Below are 18,567 nucleotides of genomic sequence, written 5' to 3'. Positions count from 1 at the left end.
ATCGCACTGGAAAAAAAAACCCTGCATGAAATAGCCTCTAGGTTCTAATAGGACAAATCAATTCCTATTTCCGATAATGTTAACGTTTACTAATAAAAATGATATAAGCAGCGTATCAACACACCCAGGCAGTACAACAATAACAATTGTGGCACGCCACATCTAATCTACCTGCAAGAAAATGGCGTGGGGGTGGTGGGGGTGGGGCGGTGGGGGGGTGGGGGTCACATACCATTTAAGAGATTTAATTAATGTTTTGTATTAGCAACCGTCATTTTTGCTGAAATTTGCAGTTCCATTTTTGGGATTACCTTGTATTAATTTCAACCTTTGGTATATACTGCATAACAACTGTTTAACAAATAAAAGTGTATTTATATATTTATTGTTAATGGATAGTATTTGCACAAATAATCAATGTCACATATTACTACCAATCAGCCACATCTGTTTTTACTCCGTAAATATTTCACGGTACATCTCGAACTTTGACACGGAACTCTCTTCTTTGGTGTCATGCAACCTCTAGTCTATTAAGGTCTTACTACACAGATCACTTCCGGGTGAGAGTTCATTGATGACGTCAACTATAGTTCCTAATTGTGACACAAGTTATGGTTCACATATTCACTTCTAGGAAATGGTGAAGAATTAAAACAATATATATATTTAATGGTAAACCTTCTGGATGTATTTTGCCCATGTTATTTTGTAATATTTTGCAATGACTTTTTGGGACATGTGTGTATAGAGCAAGAGACAGCCGGAGTGAATCGGTTAATGAACTACCTGTTCGGACCGGTACTACAGCCAGATGCGGTCATATAGCAAAAGACTGAGACGGAAATGTTCTCAATTTTGGAGTGAAAATAAATGCTTATATAATGTATGTTCGCAATGGTGTATGTTGTTAGTGCCAACGAGAACCCATTCTATTGGCAATCTTCATTTGAAGTTGGGCAATTTAACATGGGTTTTAATAGCAGATGACATTTGTGTAGTGAGATCTATGTTTGCCCACCGTTTCAACTTTCCGGTTCAGTTGTTAAATATAGGTTGCATAGTACCAAAGAAGAGAGTTCCATGTCAAAGTTCGACGTGCACCGTCAAATATTTACGGAGTTAAAGCAGCTGTGGGTGTGATTGGTAGTAATATGTGACATTGATTATTTGTGCAAATACTATTATCTAATGACAATAAATAAATACACTTTTATTTGTTATACAGTTGTTATGCAGTATATACCAGAGGTTGAAACTAATGCGGGGTATCCTCAAAAATGGAAATGCAATTTTCAGCAAAAATGACGGTTGCTATTAAAAACATTAATTAAATCTCTTAAATGATGCGTGACCCCCCATTTTCTTGCAGGTAGATTAGATGTGACGTGCCACACTTTCTATTGCTGTACTTCCCAGGTGGATGTGTTGAAACGCTGCTTATATCAGTTTTATTAGTAAACGTTAACATTATCGGCAATAGGAATTGATTTGGTCTATTAATCTAGGAAATGGTGAAGAATTCAAACAATCTATATGTTTAATGGTAAACCTTCTGGATGTATTTTGTACATGTTATTTTGTAATATTTTGCAATGACCTTTTGGGACGTTTGTATAGCGCAAGAGACAGCCGGAGTGAATCGGTTAATGAACCACCTGTTCGGACGGGTACTACAGCCAGATGCAGTCATATAGCAAAAAACTGAGACGGAAATGTTCTCAATTTTGGAGTGAAAATAAATGCTTATATAATGTATGTTCGCAATGGTGTATGTTGTTAGTGCCAACGAGAACCCATTCTATTGGCAATCTTCATTTGAAGTTGGGCAATTTAACATGGGTTTCAATAGCAGATGACATCTGTGTAGTGAGACCTATATTTGCCCACCGTTTCAACTTTCCGGTTCAGTTGTTAAATATAGAGCACAGTAATGTCTGGCGTGTCGTCACTACCGGTGAAATTTTGACAAGCGCAGAAACGACTGTAGGTGAACTTTTATATTTTTATTCCATAGTATTTTAAATAATATCATTTTTGGCTTGTAAAAAAATTATTCATTGATTAATTACCTCCCTTTCTAACGCATTTTCTTTCTTATTTAGTCAGGCACGGCGGAGCAGGATGTGATAGTGGCACTCTACGGTGGACGACAGTCACTTTTCGGACCCGTGGCCTTGTTTTGGCTTCGTACACAATAAATAAAACATATTCAACGGTAATTTTTTTTATATAATGTATTTGACAAAAGGTACTTTTTATTTCTTTCATCTTTTAAAACTTAAAATTAATATTTTGTCCAGAATTATGATTTAAAAAAAAAAAAAAACCAACCTGTAAACAGCGTTGTCTGCTTGTTCTAGAAATTTGGCAGGGGTCAAGGTTAATAGACCAGTTTTTATTTTAATGTGGCGAAGCATTGTAATAATATTGCTAATTTTGAAGTTGAATGACGTCATTCCAATGATGTCACTTTGCATCTCCTTACAATAACCATAAACTGGGTACATGACGTTTCCGTTTTAAGAAAGCTGGAAAATTTCCAATTCAAAATTGCTATAGAAAATTGTTTGAACATTACTAATGCACCTGAATGTACCTTTTACTAAATATGGATTTGAAATGAAATTACGGTAAGATATGCCATGTTTATTGTGTATTAACCAAAACAAGGGTGTAAACAGTGACTGTTGTCGATCTTAGCCCCTTCCCCACAATAATTCTGAATCAAAAATATTATTGGTAGTAAATACAGTGTTCTCGCTGGGTGAAAATTAAAGGAGGGCGGCCGCTCGGCATCACATCCTTCAAAAAAAAAAAACACACATCAATAAACGAAAAAAAAAAAGGGGGGGGGGGGGGGGAGTAGTTTGGTTACCATATTGTTGTCTGTTGGTAGACTTTGAGAAAAGACATACTCCTTTATTTGCCTATAAAAAAGTGCAAAGGGGTTTATAAAAAAAAAACTCGTCTTTTAATTGAACCGAAGATGATATCCGTCTGACATTCATGGGCAGTTCCGGTTTTGCTGGACCGATCAAAGTTTTAATAATAATATTATTATTTTTAATAAAGATTTCAAGATATACGAAAAACAATAAAGATGTTTGTAAAGTGATCTCCTAATGTCAGATACATTTTTGTTATTTCCATCTTCATCGAATGAATCGATCGCTGTGAAAAAGTATTATAGTTTCGTTTCTGTAAAGACGGTGTATATATTATTTGGCACTCAAGATAAATGATTTTAATGATAAACACTACCACTTCCGTTGGTTTTATAAGCGTTCATATCCCCTCAAAATGAAAAGTTTACAATATTTTATAAAGAACTGCTGAATAAACAGAATAAAAGAAAGTAAAAATCATCAGTTTCAACCAATTATATCTGCAACTGAGGACAAAATATCAAACGATAGTTAGTGGAAACAAAAGACAGAATGACTGTTCTGATCACGTGACAAATTTGGCGCCAAATAAGATTCATTCATTCATTAAATTTTTTTACATGCTCCTATACCACGAAGGTTTCAAGCATGACCCCCCCCCCCCCCCCCCCCCCCCCCCCCGGGCTCGATCACTGGATGCCAGTAACCCAGTACGGGGTGGTAAAATTATTTGGGACAATTTTGATATTACAGCCAATCAAAAGGTGGGACCTTAATATATTTAATTTTAATTGCGTCTTTCCCAACACAAATTTATCTATAAAATCATATAATAGAATTTTAGACGCCATTTTAGAACGGGTTTTCCGAAAAGAAATAAACCATTTAGAGCATTCATTTAACCCTTAATTTGTGTAGGTTTCTAGGAGGTTGGGCCCAGGCCACAGGATAGTTAACCATTAAAGGGGAAGTTCAACAGACACACCGATCCTATCGGGAACTTCAGCGTGGCCGAAGCCGGGGGAGGGTCGCCCGGGGGCCGCGGCCAGGCCCCCAGACATACCTAACTCCCCCTACGGCCAAAACCGCCTACGCCTATCGCTTAACCTATTTCTGGTGGCATGTCCCCCGCCCCCCGGCATCCCGCCCCCCGCCGACCCAGCCGTCGTGCCCTCCATTCTCGGTGTTCGTTGATTGCGTGGAGAGGGTCACTAGAAGAGTGACCCCCTAAGATTAAGAAGAAGTTGCGTCCGGTCAGCCTGGCAGAGCGAAACGTACTTGGATGATCCCGGAGTCCAGAGGCGCCTCTCTCTAATCAGGAGAAACAAAACGTTATATTCAACAGACGCTGTGACCCTTTGCTTTAGAACACTGACTGGAGGAATATTGGTATATTACCAGGTTCCAACCATCAGCATAGGAGCAGTCTCCCGCCCTATTGGGTTCCTATTTCTTTTTATTTTCAAAGAATTTAAAAACAAATATAAAATAAATTAAAACATATTAAAAAGAGCACACCAGTAACTTAACAAAATTTAAAAAAAATAGCCAAATTAAGAATTAAAAAAAGTATATACAATATATTTGTTCGGTGCGAATGGAGGGGCGTTACTGCCAGATAACAAACCCCTCATTACCAGCCGGGAGTATATATACATTCAAACATCATTCATAACACACTTATTACAGTTAAAAATAATTTAATACCTACAACATATCATATATATATATAAAATTTATAAAACAAATTGATAAGTTTAAAAATCCGGTACATTTTAAAATCATAGGCAAACATCCGCCGTAACATGCCAGGCGCGACTTGGTCACAGAAAGCGGAAGAGAGGCGGGGTAGAGCGAGGAATAACCTTCCAACTCCTAAGGGAGAAGAGGTATTACCCAAATTAGAAAATCCCGAGAGGGAAGAACAGGGTCAAGACTATAAAGTCATTTCCTATATCCTCCCGGAATAAGTGAATAGTAACCCCCAGGGCGTCCATCACCGCACCTATCTAACAATGCCTAGTGATGTCCGGCCAGGGAGTCAATTATATTTAGTTTATATATTTATCCCAGATTGGTATACAAAGGCGACCACCAACCTGTCCACTATCGTTTTATGCTCTTTAGTCGGATTTAATAAATTATAAGCCGTGAACCTTATTTTATATTTATTTAAATAATTAATTAGTTTAATTCTAATTTTTGTATGTTTGGTACAGTCAATCAAAAAGTGGTTCACATTGTCTATAGTATGACATACCAAACAATTTGGTGATTTACTGACTTTAATTTTAAATCTAGTATCATTTAATGCGGATGAGACACCCATCCGCAATCTTGCTAAACATTTTGTAGCTTTAACATTAAACGATACTGGACCGGGGGGGAGGGGGGGGGGCGCCTTTGGTTTAATAGAAGAGTGCCACACCCTGGTTCTGTGGTCCCATTCTGTCTGCCACAGTTTACCAAAGTGTGGCTCAGCTATAGAATTTATTTCATTAAAATTATGAGCCACCGGCACAGCGACCACGGGGTCCAGCAAATTCCTTTTCGCGTACCCATCGGCCAGCTCATTACCCGCTATCCCAACATGAGCCGGAACCCATTCCATGGCGAGCTCAACTCCTTCAACCACAATTTTACTAGAAATTTTAGAAATTTTAGAAATTATCTCCGATCTGACACTGTGGGTTCCTCCGATAGCCTGCAAAGCACTAAGGCTGTCGGAGAGAAGGACATATCTGGTAGGGCTATTAACATTATGGTAACGCTCAACCCACTTCAGAGAGTACAGTATGGCCATCAGTTCGGATGTATAGACTGAAATATTATCCGACAACCTAGCCCTAATGGCAGTCGGAGTTTTAGAATTATGATTTTTGATTATAAAGGTCATTCCTGTTTTACCAGTGTCAGGGTCCTTCGACCCGTCTGTGTAGATCTGTATTACACCCGGGTAAAATTCCCCCAACACTAATTGGAAGAGAATTTTCTTAAAGTTATTATCATTTGTTTTAATAATTTCCTCTCTGATGTGGTAGTGGACCAATGGGATTGTGGTTAGCCATGGAAGGGTAGGATCAATATCCATCCTAACCAAAGGCAGACCCACCATCCCAAAGTCATTAGCGAATTTATTAAGAAATGAAACCACAGATATGTCCCTATCTCTATTGACATTCACTGCTATAGGTTTAAGTAGGTTGACTGGAGAATCAGGCACCAGACTACGAATTTTATTAATATATTTTAACCCTTGCCTGATCCTCCTTAGGGCCAAAGGCATAACCCCCAACTCAACCAAGACACTGTCATATGGCGTACAGATAGTACCTCCCACGATAATCTTGAGAGCCCTACCATATACGCCATCGAGTTTTCTAAGTTGAGTCTGACTAGCACAACCAAAGGCCTGAGCTCCATACTGCAATCTGGACACAATAAATGCCTCAAAGATCATGAGCAGAGTTTTACGATCTGCGCCCCATGGAGTTCCTGATAATACCCTCAATAAATTGAGGTATATTGTACAATTACCAGTAACCTCAGTGATGTGTTCCCCAAAACTAAGATTGTGGTCGAAGATTACTCCCAGGAATTTGACCGATTGCACTTGATTAATAATTATTTCGTTTAGTTTTAATTTTAGTTCACTTATAGCTTTAAACTGTCTTTTTTTATGAAAAATTATACTTTTAGTTTTGGCCTTTGAAATGGTAACACCCCAAGCTCTGGACCAGAGGGCTAAATTATTAACATCCACCTGGAGATCTTTTTTAAGGTCCTCATAATTATTAGCGATTCTCCAGAATGCGGTGTCGTCTGCGAACAGACCAACACTTACTTTAGAATTAATACTTTCATTCTTTGTAAATAACACCTCTGCCAAATCATTAATAAAAATTGCAAAAAGAGTAGGTGCTATTACTGAGCCTTGTGGGATACCATTTTCAAGTAATATGATGGGTCAAAAAGAACCGCTTACGCTAACTGAAAATGTTCTCTGCATCAGAAATTTTGAAATAAAAGTGAACATTGCACCTTTAATACCCATCTTATACGTTTTCATCAACAATCCACGACGCCAGACCATGTCATATGCCTTTTCTATATCGACAAACACTCCACCCACTTTGAGCCCCTTCCACATGGCATCCTTAACCTCGGTTTGTAGGCGAACAATATGGTCAGTGGTGGAGTGGTGTTTTCTAAAACCACTCTGGAAGGTTGTGACGGTACATGCTCTTAATTTCTTTTCGCCTGTGGCGATATTAATTGTGTTAGAGGGCCGTGTGCAGTTTCATTGCACTTAAGCCCAGATGGGCAACTTGTTGCGTAATACTTCTGCGCGACAGTCCTCGATCGGTACGCCTAATACACATCCAGCCAGGTGCGGAGGCCATGTGGCTAGTAGTTACGTAATATCTCCGGTAGTGCTGTTTATGGCCAGGGGATTGGCCGCGGACTGGCGACAGTAAGTCTGACGATCAGAGAAATTATACCGACTCTGGAAGAGGTGGAATATCAGATGATAGGGGGAGGACCGCCTTGTACCCCCAGGCAATATTCTGATTTATAATAAATAGCTAGTGTTTTAGAGGTATCGGGAGAACGCAAAAGGAAGCTTCCCGGGAACGTAGTCCGTTAGGACTTGGTAAATATTATTTCTGCTCTGTGTATAACCTTGATGTGATTGATGTGACTTTAAATATTTTAATACTGTATTATACCAATATTCTTTAGACAGTGTCTTCGGTCATCTGACGAAGTAAATCGTAGTCTTACTGTTCTATATTTTATACGAGTATTTGGTAATATAAAGCTTAGCCAGTCATCCTAGAAGACCTAGGTAAACTGTAGGTTATTGTCTTTATTGTGATAGGTACCAGTATTAATTCTGTGTTACAAGGTTACTAATGAGTAGTTAGGGTTAATTAAAAATTAACCCGTTAGGAATAGAGCTGTAATTCCTTTATTAATTAAGTTCTCCTGGAAGCGTTTCTAAATTATCACACGTGTGGGTGTTGTGTCACGGTGAAGTGATTCGCATATTGTGTAACTAGACACCTAGAGATTAACTAATTAAGTGATCAGTTCTGGGTTGTTATTATTGTTGTTATTAATTAACTACTACGGCTGTACGTTTGTCAGCGTAGGTTAATACAGATTCCAAAGTGTATTGTATTTTTGTTGTGTTTTCTAGTGAACTCAACGTGCTATAATAATATATACTTTATATAAGATCGTATCTCTGATCATACCTAGACGAGCCATACTAGGGTTTAACCGCCTGTTACAGAGAGATCTAATAGATATACAGTTAGGAGAGATATTTTGATAATCGTGTTTTATTCAGTTACGGGAATTATAGAATCCCCGTGACAAAGGTAGATAATAAACTATTTACCTCCAGATAGTGGATAAGGCGGTTGTTAACCATACATTCCATGGTCTTGCAGACGCTGGGTGTTAATGAAATTGGTCGGTAATTAGTAGGAAGGGAGAGGTCCTTTCCCATCTTAGGGAGCGCAAATACCTCTGCGTGCTTCCACTCCAATGGTAGGCACCCCTCCCTCCATATATTATTAAATAATTCCAGGAAGAGTCCTAGCGTCTTGGTGGGCATATTTTTGAAAAACATATAACTAAAATTATCAGGGCCAGGGGCCGTGGCCTTTCGACCACCAAAGGCGCTACACAATTCCTGTAATGTAAAGGGTGCATTGTAAGGTAGGTCATCTTTCGGGGAGCAGGGTTCATCAGGGATCGGACTAGACCTTTCTATTTTAATTTTCCTAATTTGAAACTCTTTACTATAATTAGCTGTAGCAGAATTATTTTTAAAAGTGGCACCCAACATATCTGCTTTATCTTGGTTAGATTTACATTTATTATTATTTTTTAACAGTACTCACCCTTTTGGTCTTCGCCCACACCTCTCTAACCTTCGAGTTCCTGTTGAGGGAAACACAAAACTTAGTCCATGAGGCATTTTTAGCTTTATTAATACTGAGTTTTAGTCTGTATTTAATATCTTTAAAAATTCTAATGTTATCCTCAGTATTTTTCTTTTTTAAATGTGTTCTGGATTTATTTCTCTGTCTCTTAAGATTGGACAGTTCATCATTCCACCAGGGAACTGGACTATAATTACTTTTATTAGTATAATATGGCATGGATCGTTTAGCAATATCTATAATAGCCGTAATTAAGTTTTTATTGAATTTATCTATATTATCGTTTTTAATCCGCTCATGATTCAATTTAGCACACAAGTGCCCAAACTGGGACCAATCAGCTTTGCTAAAGTTCCATCTAGTTTTATATTTAGAATCATCAGTCCAGATATCAGAGATATTAAATGAGGTTATAATTGGAAGGTGATCACTACCCAGGTCATCAAGAACCTCCCACCCACAACCAGCCGCCATATTGCTGGAGACCAAAGTAATATCCAGACAAGACCAGGTGTGGAATGCATCAGATAAAAAAGTACTGCCATTTTCGATCTTAATTTGCGAATGGGATATGCTATTTTTAACAAAGGTAGCTACTCCTCCCTTAATTTTATTGTCATTCGTAAAAAAGAGTCCAGTATAGCCCGGAATTTTATATTCAGTAAATAGTTTAGTTCGTTTAATTTTATTAGTAACATTTGCAATCCAGGACTCCTGAATGGCAATAACATCAATATTTTTATTTATTTCCAAATACTTTTTAAGCTCAGGTCCGTTGGATCGCAGACCCCTGGCGTTCCATTGGAGTATCACCAGGCCATTTTTGTCACCTTTAATGTTGCTAAAATTATTATTAATCTTATTATTACTATTAATATTATCGTATATAGGCATGATGGGGGGGCGGGACAGTACTGATTAGTGAAATCAATTATAAGTTAATCCACTTCAGCACTGTTTCCCACCTCCTCTACTATTAGATCCCTGGCTTTGTACCAGGAGATACTGCGGTTCTCCATGGCATTGGAATTAACCTTGATAGCCAGGTGGTCGTTAAGGATATTGCAGGCATCTCTGGACGCGACCACGATGTCACCCAGAGAGAATTTTTTAAAGGGGGCTTTAGGTATTTCTCTCGTCAAGAAAATACCAGAGATTACCCTTACCAAATCAAGAGCGTTCAAGGGCTGCTCAAAGGCACCCTGCCCCTAAGGCAACGCCGGCGTACGTTTTAACAGTTACAGGCTGAGTCGCCGCTCTAACACTAGACGACTCAGTCTTATTAGTGTTATGTGCGCCAGCTGTCAAGGTGGGACGGTGAGAGTCACCGGCTTGTCTACCCACGGGTCTTACTGGGGGGGGGGGGGGGGCTCCCTCGGTCAGCAGGCGGACCGCCCTCTTGTAATCGGGGCACTCCTTGTCGTGAGTGCAATGCTGCCCCCTACAGTTCGCGCACGAGACTGGTCTGGCGCACGGACTGTCAGGCGTTCTCCGGGGGTGGGCGGCCCCACACCTAAAACAAACCGGGTGCTCCCTTGTGGACCTGCACTTGCGTTGGGCAGGTCCCCATCTTTGGCACCTGGCGCATTTTATCGGTTTATGCTCCACCCCCTTGACTCGAATGCTCCCAGTCCCGGGGGGGGGGGGGGGGGGGGGGGGGGGGGGGGGGCAAAAAGTATATCTAAATAGCCATTATTCCATACAGTGATGTTACTTATGGACAGATTGACATTGGCTGTTCTGACAAGAGGGAAGCAGTGCACTGCCCTGAACTCCCCTCATGTCAGCTTTTACAATCCTACGAAGTGAGGATGGGAGGGAGGGGGGGGGGTTAACTCCACCTTGTTGAGCCGACCCTCCTCTGTTAACAGTTTTATAAGGGTCCTTTTTTGTTGTAGGGACAGAGGGTGGACGGACTTGGGCCGTACCCCCACCCTCCCTCGTTGGTCTGATATTCTTATAAAAGTGGGGTACCTCTCCCACTCTCCCCTCTCGGGGGATCGGGACATCCGAGCCCAGGGGGGGGGGGGGGGGGGGGGACTGATCCACCTCCATCTCAACTGAATTTAGTTTTATAGGGAGACTAGTGTTTCCCTTAGTGGAAGCCAACTCCACCCGCCTTTTGGCCCTAATACGTTTGGCCGCGGGGGGTGGGGAAACCGGTTTTTTTAAAAGAAAGTCCCCCACGATGGGGGATCCTGCAATATTTGATCCGGGAGAGTTTGCAAACCGGCGTTTTCTTTTATTGTGGGTGACCTCCTTGAACCCATCCACCCGTGGGCCCAAAGCTTGAAGCTCGGTTACCTCGCCGTTCCAAATGGCATAGCCCTGAACGGCGCGGCGTGGTCCACTGTCGATAGCCCCCGGAGTCGTAGCAACTAAAGTGCTACTCTCCGAATGGCCACCGGGAACCACCGAAGGTCGCTTCGTGTCAATTCGGTCACTGTTGGGTCCAGGCTCGCCGGCACGGTGCGTACGTGCAGTTTCGCTGGTTCTTTCCGAAAAGGAATTGAAATCATTCCATTCCAATATTTATTTACATGCTCATATACCACGAAGGTTTCAAGCATGTCTGTCCTGGGCATAATCTCTGGCCTTTGCCAGTGACTAAGTCCAGGACAGAAGGGGGGCGGGGGGGGGGGGGGGGAATGAGTTTGAAGTGGGCGGAATTTGGAATACGTATTTAGTTGTGTCCAGCGACTGCGCGGACCGACTAGTAGACACCGAAAATGGGCCGTGTTCTGACTGGCTGAATTTCGATTCCTTCGGGTCTAACTAGAGAAACCTAAATCTACAGAGAATAACTGCACCTATCATCATGTCCGGACTATCTATTTAAACCCCAAAAATAGGTTTGACTGCTCGGCCGAAAAGGTTTTACGGTGATTTGAGCAATATAACGGGCGCCAAAGTAAAGTGCGTTGGACTATTTATAAAAAAATAAACATAAGAATTTAGAAGCTCGATTGAAAATGTTTAAAGTCCAACTAAGCCCAAAAGGAGGTTACCTGTCCTAGTTAAGGTTGGTTATTTCGGGGATCCTGGAGTTGCTCGGAGTGTCGGCAGCTGGTCTTGTCGCTGGCGTAGAGCCTGTACTACCGTGGAGTAACCGGGGCCGCACTGCTCTGAGCATCTTGTGAAGAGACCTGTTGTCTATCTTCCAAAACATGACGCACTGTCTATATGTCTGGTCCCTTCGATGTGTCACGATCACTCCCGGCGTACCACTGAAGGTCTTGTGGTGAATTTCAAAGCTGCTGCCGTCCTCCATTGGCTTCCAGTCGAGTTGGCGAAACCTCCCCGGAGTTTGTTCGGTTGTAGCGTGTCCCCTTGCATATACGGGTGGAGCAGATGACGAAGTCCACCTAGGGCCAGGCTCCATTCGTCCTCGACCTCGTCCTCGTTCTCTTCCTCTTTCAGGGGCACGGCTTCCGGCGGCGGCTTGGTCTTGGCTGGTTGGGTGGTCGGTGATGACGCCTTCCTTTTTGGTGCCGCCACAGCAACAAATCCTGGTGACGACTCAACGGGAGCGGTCGTTAGAGTTGACCGCTTCACCGAAGTCGTCGTTTTAGGGGTGGAGGTGGATTTCGGTGGTGTTCTACTGGTCCGCTGGCACATCGCGATGTCCAACTCCGAGTAGGGCGGGTCCGGGGATGCGGGTGCCGATGGCTGTCGCGTCCTCTCCGGAGAACTCGGTGGGGGCGGCGACGCAGGAGGGACCGCCACTGGCGGTTGAGCCGCCAGCTTTGTCCCCTCCTGAGCCGTCCCCAGCACGGGTTTCTTCCTTCTCCTTCCTCTTCCAGTTCCTCCTGTCCTCTTCTTTGGAGGCGGGTCTCCATATACCAGAGACACGGTCGCCCGTGACCCGGTATAGGTGACCCTAAACTCCAACAAGGAGCCAAAGCTGGCTATCAGTCCCCCCAGGTGGGGGGGGGGGGGGTTGGGGGGGCAAGTCGAGAGCGCACGTACACACGTCTAGTCGCATCGCGAGACAGCTGGAGAAAAAAGATTGAAATCAGCTCTACTGCTGGGAGCGCGGACGCAATAGTAGCCCCGCACCGGTGGCTTTTCAACTGACTGAATCCCCGTTTCGATGCCTTTCAAACTGTCAACATTGACAGCGGCACCGGCCCGGGGACTAAACGATTTGTTTATGCGGCAGTGAATGGACTCAGCCAGGGCCAAGTTCTGGCTAGGGCCGGGTCCATACGCCTCAATATAACTATCACTAGTCAAGTTATTGGAAATGTTATTGTTATCTGTATTATCAGTCGGTGCGGCAGTACACTCGTTAAACACAACCGCCACCTCATCGACACAATAAGGGTGAGGCCTCAAACTCATGACCGACCCCAGGTAGAAAAAGGGGGCATTACCACTAGCTTGTATGTAGGTTTGCCCATTTGACAGTCTAGAGTAAAAGAATACTGTCTTTTTGAAAATCCCCGGCGGGGCCCTCATCTGCATTTCCCTTATGGTTTGTTGCAAAAATTCGAGCCCGTAGGGGGTGGGGTCTAGGTCTCCAAACATAACCCTCCTCAGGCCCGGGACACTTTGGATATCATTTATTTCTGAATTAGTAGATTTGTTTGTTAATTCTACTGGGTCCTGTGAGGATGGGTTGGGGGTCTCACTGAGAGTGTCGAAGGGGTTGCTGGTTGGAACGGCATAAACCAGTTTATCATTGTTATTAAATTTCTCACCTTGTATGATATTAACTTCCACTCCCCGCCGAGCAGCCGGTACTTTTCTTTTCCGTGGCTCCTCGACCCATCCCGGGGGTGGAGTTGGTGGCCTGGGGGTAGAGGGCTGCTCGGCTGACAGCGTCGGTGAATCAGAGGTTGGGGCACTTACCTCGCCCTTGTCGACAACAAAAACAGAGTTATCAAAATCTTTATTTTTTATTGATTCCTCCAACTTCTCTTCTGTTACCCCAGAGCCATTGGAAACATAGCAAAATTCGGACCGGGTCGGGCTGGGAGCAGACGAAGGGAACTCAGACGGCTCTGAGATCCTGCTCATCTCCAACTCACGGTCAAAAGAGAGCTCGAGGGCAAGATTAGCACTATCGGTGTCCAAAAGCCCCTCCCCCCCCCCCCCCCGGGCAGGCACCCCCCTCAGGTATCTTTCAACCGTGAAGGAGAGGCCACCGTCAGGGAGTGGGGTGTCGCGCCTGGCACGCTTAGACGGTGTTGACGATGCGGGTTCGTATCGGCGGCTATTATTATTGGTATCTCCCAGGGAGTCCCACGTCATGCGGTCGGCCCATGCTATGTGGGAGATATCAGGTAATTCCGACTCCCCCGACCTATCGAGGGAGGAGGCGCCGGTAGCATTAAGTTTATCTATAACAAGTTGAACCGCAATAGAATTAAGGGTCCTGTCCAATTTATCAAGTATCTTGTCAACATCACTATGGTCTGCCATAGTTGGAACAGGAGAAGCACGTGTCTGGCCTCGGATTGTATCTGGCAATACTCGCCACGGTCAAGCACATGTAAACAAAGCGACAACGTAGCCCCGGTAGCTATTATCACGAATTATGGACGGTACAAAAAGGCACAACAGACTAACACACTTGTATACAATTAGGAAATACTCCCGGTTGATAATAAAAGTTAATTAAGGTGTGTGAAAACTAATTAAATACCAATATGAATACTTTCTTCTTCACCTTGTTGACACACCGCCATTCACACCGACCGCCATATTGGTTTTCGCGGTGTTTCCGCCAAATAAGAGGGTTTTTTTTTTCAATCGGAGATTGCCGAATCCGTAAATAATAAAATGTTTCCATTGCTTACATAAAATATAACTTTTGTTGTGTCTATCAAACATACAAATGAATACAGTTATTGGACAAAATAGAGGCTGTTTAAAAATACTGTTAAATTACGTTACGGTAACTGTTATAAATGTTTCGTCAATTGATTTTTCATACACAACGCGGCTTGTTTCCTTTGGTGTCCAGTGTGCAGACTGATCGTTGTTGTTTGTGTGGATAAAAGTGCATTTGGAAATAGCAGAGATAGGTGTTGGAAAATAAAGAGGGCGCTCAAAAGTAAAGGAGGGCGCTCAAAAATAAAGGAGGGCGGGGAACGTGAAAGGAGGGCGGGGCGGCCTGCTTAAATGGAGCAGCGAGAACACTGAAATAAATCTTAAGGTAGAGAGACAGATAGACAGAGAGAGAGAGAGAGAGAGAGAGAGAGAGAGAGAGAGAGAGAGAGAGAGAGAGAGAGAGAGAGAGAGAGAGAGAGAGAGAGAGAGAGAGAGAGAGAGAGAGAGAGAGAGAGTGAGTGTGTGTGTGTGTGTGTGTGTGTGTGTGTGTGTGTGTGTGTGTGTGTGTGTGTGTGTGTGTGTGTGTGTGTGTGTGTGTGTGTGTGTGTGTTATGGCCAAAGTCCCTAACTGGGTCATTTTACAGAAAGTGTCACTTTTATGCCCCTGCACAATTTTTTATTTTATTTATATATATACAAAACTAAATTTGTTGTCTTTAATGATACCTTATTAATATCATCCTGTCATAGCATGTTTTTCTCATTAGTAATCAGCTTTGACAGAGATTTTATTCCAGATTAGTGTAAAATGTCATTGGTGTTACCTGTCCAAAGCACAACACTATACATAAAATGCACTGTTAATATATATATATATATATATATATATATATATATATATATATATATATATATATATATATATATATATATATCTTTTCTTCTTTTTTTTCTTCTTTTTTCTTTTTTTTTCTTTTTTCTTGTGTGTTTATTCCCCTGAGGAAGTTTAAAGTTTTTAAACGAAACGTTGGGATTTTTAGATAGTTTTAAAGACAATTTTATTATATATCTTATAAAATATATAACAGAAGACATAACATTGAATACCTTTAAAGTTACAGTCTCTGGTTTCCATATTATAACATCATGTACAAATATGAAATACAAGCTCAAATGCACTTTTAAAAAAGTCGTGTGTGTCCGCTATGAACGGAGATCGTCAAAAGTATACGCTCGATTCGTCGCCTGTGCCACCATTGCTCGGCAAAGCACAAACGACAACCTGTTGTCAGTTTCAATTAACACGTGCTTTTGCCGATTTCAAATTGTAGGGTTCGTCTCAAAAAATTAAATGAGAAATCTTGCGCTGTACGAAGAACGTTCGGTTGAGGATAAGGTACTAGAGTTTTTCGTTAAAACCGGTTTGATCTTGACAACGTATTGTCGACAATACCTATTTCCTATTTCAGAATTACTATTTTATAAATGTTATTAGAACTTTTAAAGTTTAGTTTGTATACTAGTATCACATTGATCATGTATATATTTTTAAAATAAAATATACTAAAGTAGACAATGAACGTTTTCACTTCTTAATTTTTCGTGTTAAAATCGACAAATTCAAATAAATATTCTTTCGTTTGGAAGGGGTAAAGTTAGTTAGTTTTTGTTGTTGTTGTTGTTTTTTGTTTTGTTTTGTTTTTTTTTTTTGTTGTTGTTGTTTTTTTTGTTTTTTTTTTTGTTTTATTTGCTGTTTTTTGTTGTTGTTGTTTGTTTGTTTTCTTTGGGGGGTTTTTGTGGGGGGGGGGTTTATTAAAAAAAAAAATTGGGGGAGGGGGGGGGTGTGTTTACGACATCAACGTTAGAGCATATTGATTTAATAATCATCTGCTATTGGATGTCAGACATTTGGTAATTTTGACATATAATCTTAGAGAGAAATCGAGTGCATGTGCAGGGGGAGGGTATTGGAGGTCGAAACCCTTACCTGCCCAAGCAAAATTGAAATATATTTTCTGGGGGAGCGTGGCCCCATATAAGCTTCGCTCAGCATAGTCTATAACCCCAATCCCGCTGAAATCCCTGCACAGACGCCTTGGAAATCTGCAACAATTGTTTGTTGTTTTTATTATTATTATTATTATTATTATTATTATTAGCAAGGGATCGTTTATATGTACCACCCCACAGACAGGATATCACATACCGTGGCTTTTTAAATATATCCGCCGATGGGGATCGATCCTAGACTGACCGCGCATTTCCAAAAAATCCACCTTTTTTAGGTCTAAGTAATGAATAAAAATAACATATAGTCTTGAAAAATGTTACGTAAATCGAACACAACACCCTCTTCCTCTACCCCTAGAGCGTTACATAATTATTAACACCCCCTTGCATGTAACGCGTATGCCAACCGCTGGGCACTGTCAAAATTTCAAGGCAAATCCTCCACCGACCCTTGGAAAGGTGTTGTACCATACCTCTGTAGATATAAATATTTTTTGGAGATATGAGACGACCCCACAATGAAGACAGTTAAATTCGTTCAAATTCACGTGAGAAGCTCAGCGCCTGCGCAAATCACGTAAAGTCCCAGTTCTACTGGCGTCCCGCTAAATGAAGAAAAACAAAGCTGGCCATTGCGTTTGTAGCTGACCTAGATAATGTAGATAAGCGAGCATTGCGAAACTTTAGCGATGTGGTGGACCTTTTATGTACCAAACAGAATTGAATCATCTATTCTAAATGCTTAAAGAATGCAAATATCCCAGGGACTGCAGCTTTAATGTAATACGTACAGATGGCTGAAGTACTCACTAATGAAGGAATCTTGTAAATATTTTCAGTATTCAAAAGATGGTGGGCAATATAAGCTTGTCCCTGGAGTTTTATGTCATTGGTGTTACTGTATATACAAAATAAATTAAATGCTCTCTGGATAAAACATTCCACTGGTTGATATCGGCCATGAAACCTATTTGTCCAAAACAGTAGACATATGAACAGTTCTGAATAGTTTTCTTTAAATGTCATGAATGTGTTGTCAAAATATAAAAGTATGTTTATTCACTGGCATTGGTGTTACAATCGTATTTATGTAATGGTTAATACATTTAAGAAACTTTGTGTATGTTATTATAGACATCGTATGTCTGCTACAACGTGCATTTTTTTCAGTTTTCTCAACTGTTTCTTTAGAGAGCATGAATTAATTATGCACTTATTTGTCATTGGTGTTACCCGTCATTTGTGTTACCAGGTACTGAGTAACACCAGTGACCATTAGTAACACCAATGACAATGCGTTTTAATAAGATGCCGTTTTCCTCGCTTTGCATATTTTTGAAGCTGATTTGAAAATTAAAGGAACTTGTGCAGCATCATAGTTGCATAATGGCACTTTGGGTAAAATAAGAGTATATCGTCAACATCCCTAACTGCGCAATTTCCTTTCGCGCAATTAGTATCCGATTTGTTGTCGTCTGCTTGTTCATTTTTGAGGTTTTTCTTCACAGTTAGTGAGGATTTCTATTAACAATAAAGTTTAGACAAGTAAGTGTCTAAATACAAAACTTTACAAACCCCTAAAACCATTAAGTTTACTATAGTCCGTCCCATTCTTCTACAAAATAGGGGGGGGGGGGGTGTTAATAATTTCAGTTTGTTTTGACGTAAGAAGACAAGTAAAAGTGTTTTGAAAATAAAAAATAAATACTATTTTTGTGTCCAATTTACAAAATAATCGGCTCAGAAATAAATAACATGTAGTAAATTTCATAGTATGAAAAAAAGGTGTTCACTGCGGAACCGACTAAGAGTCGTTTTTGTTTATTCCTTAAAATTACCGATATCGGCCCACTTGACTTAAAAATTGACTTAAAATGGAGGAAGATGATTAACATTCGATGCGTGTCACATGAGCTCATACATGCCAGATCAAC

The 18,567-nt window shown here is 41.3% G+C and overlaps 1 protein-coding gene across 1 annotated transcript in view; it reads left to right on the top strand.

Moving 5' to 3' along the window:
* Positions 1-1,887: 1,887 nt before the first annotated feature.
* LOC121385629 (uncharacterized transporter slc-17.2-like) overlaps positions 1,888-18,567 on the top strand; it is a 50,362-nt gene continuing 33,682 nt past the window's right edge. Inside the window, exon 1 of the mRNA XM_041516382.1 lies at positions 1,888-1,986. The gene's annotated coding sequence lies outside the window, so the exon portion shown is untranslated. The remainder of the gene's footprint in view (positions 1,987-18,567) is intronic.

Source organism: Gigantopelta aegis, chromosome 11, assembly GCF_016097555.1.
Source record: "Gigantopelta aegis isolate Gae_Host chromosome 11, Gae_host_genome, whole genome shotgun sequence".
Lineage (NCBI taxonomy): Eukaryota > Metazoa > Mollusca > Gastropoda > Neomphalida > Peltospiridae > Gigantopelta > Gigantopelta aegis.
Note: the sequence above shows the minus strand (reverse complement) of the source record. Positions and strands in the feature narration are given on the sequence as shown.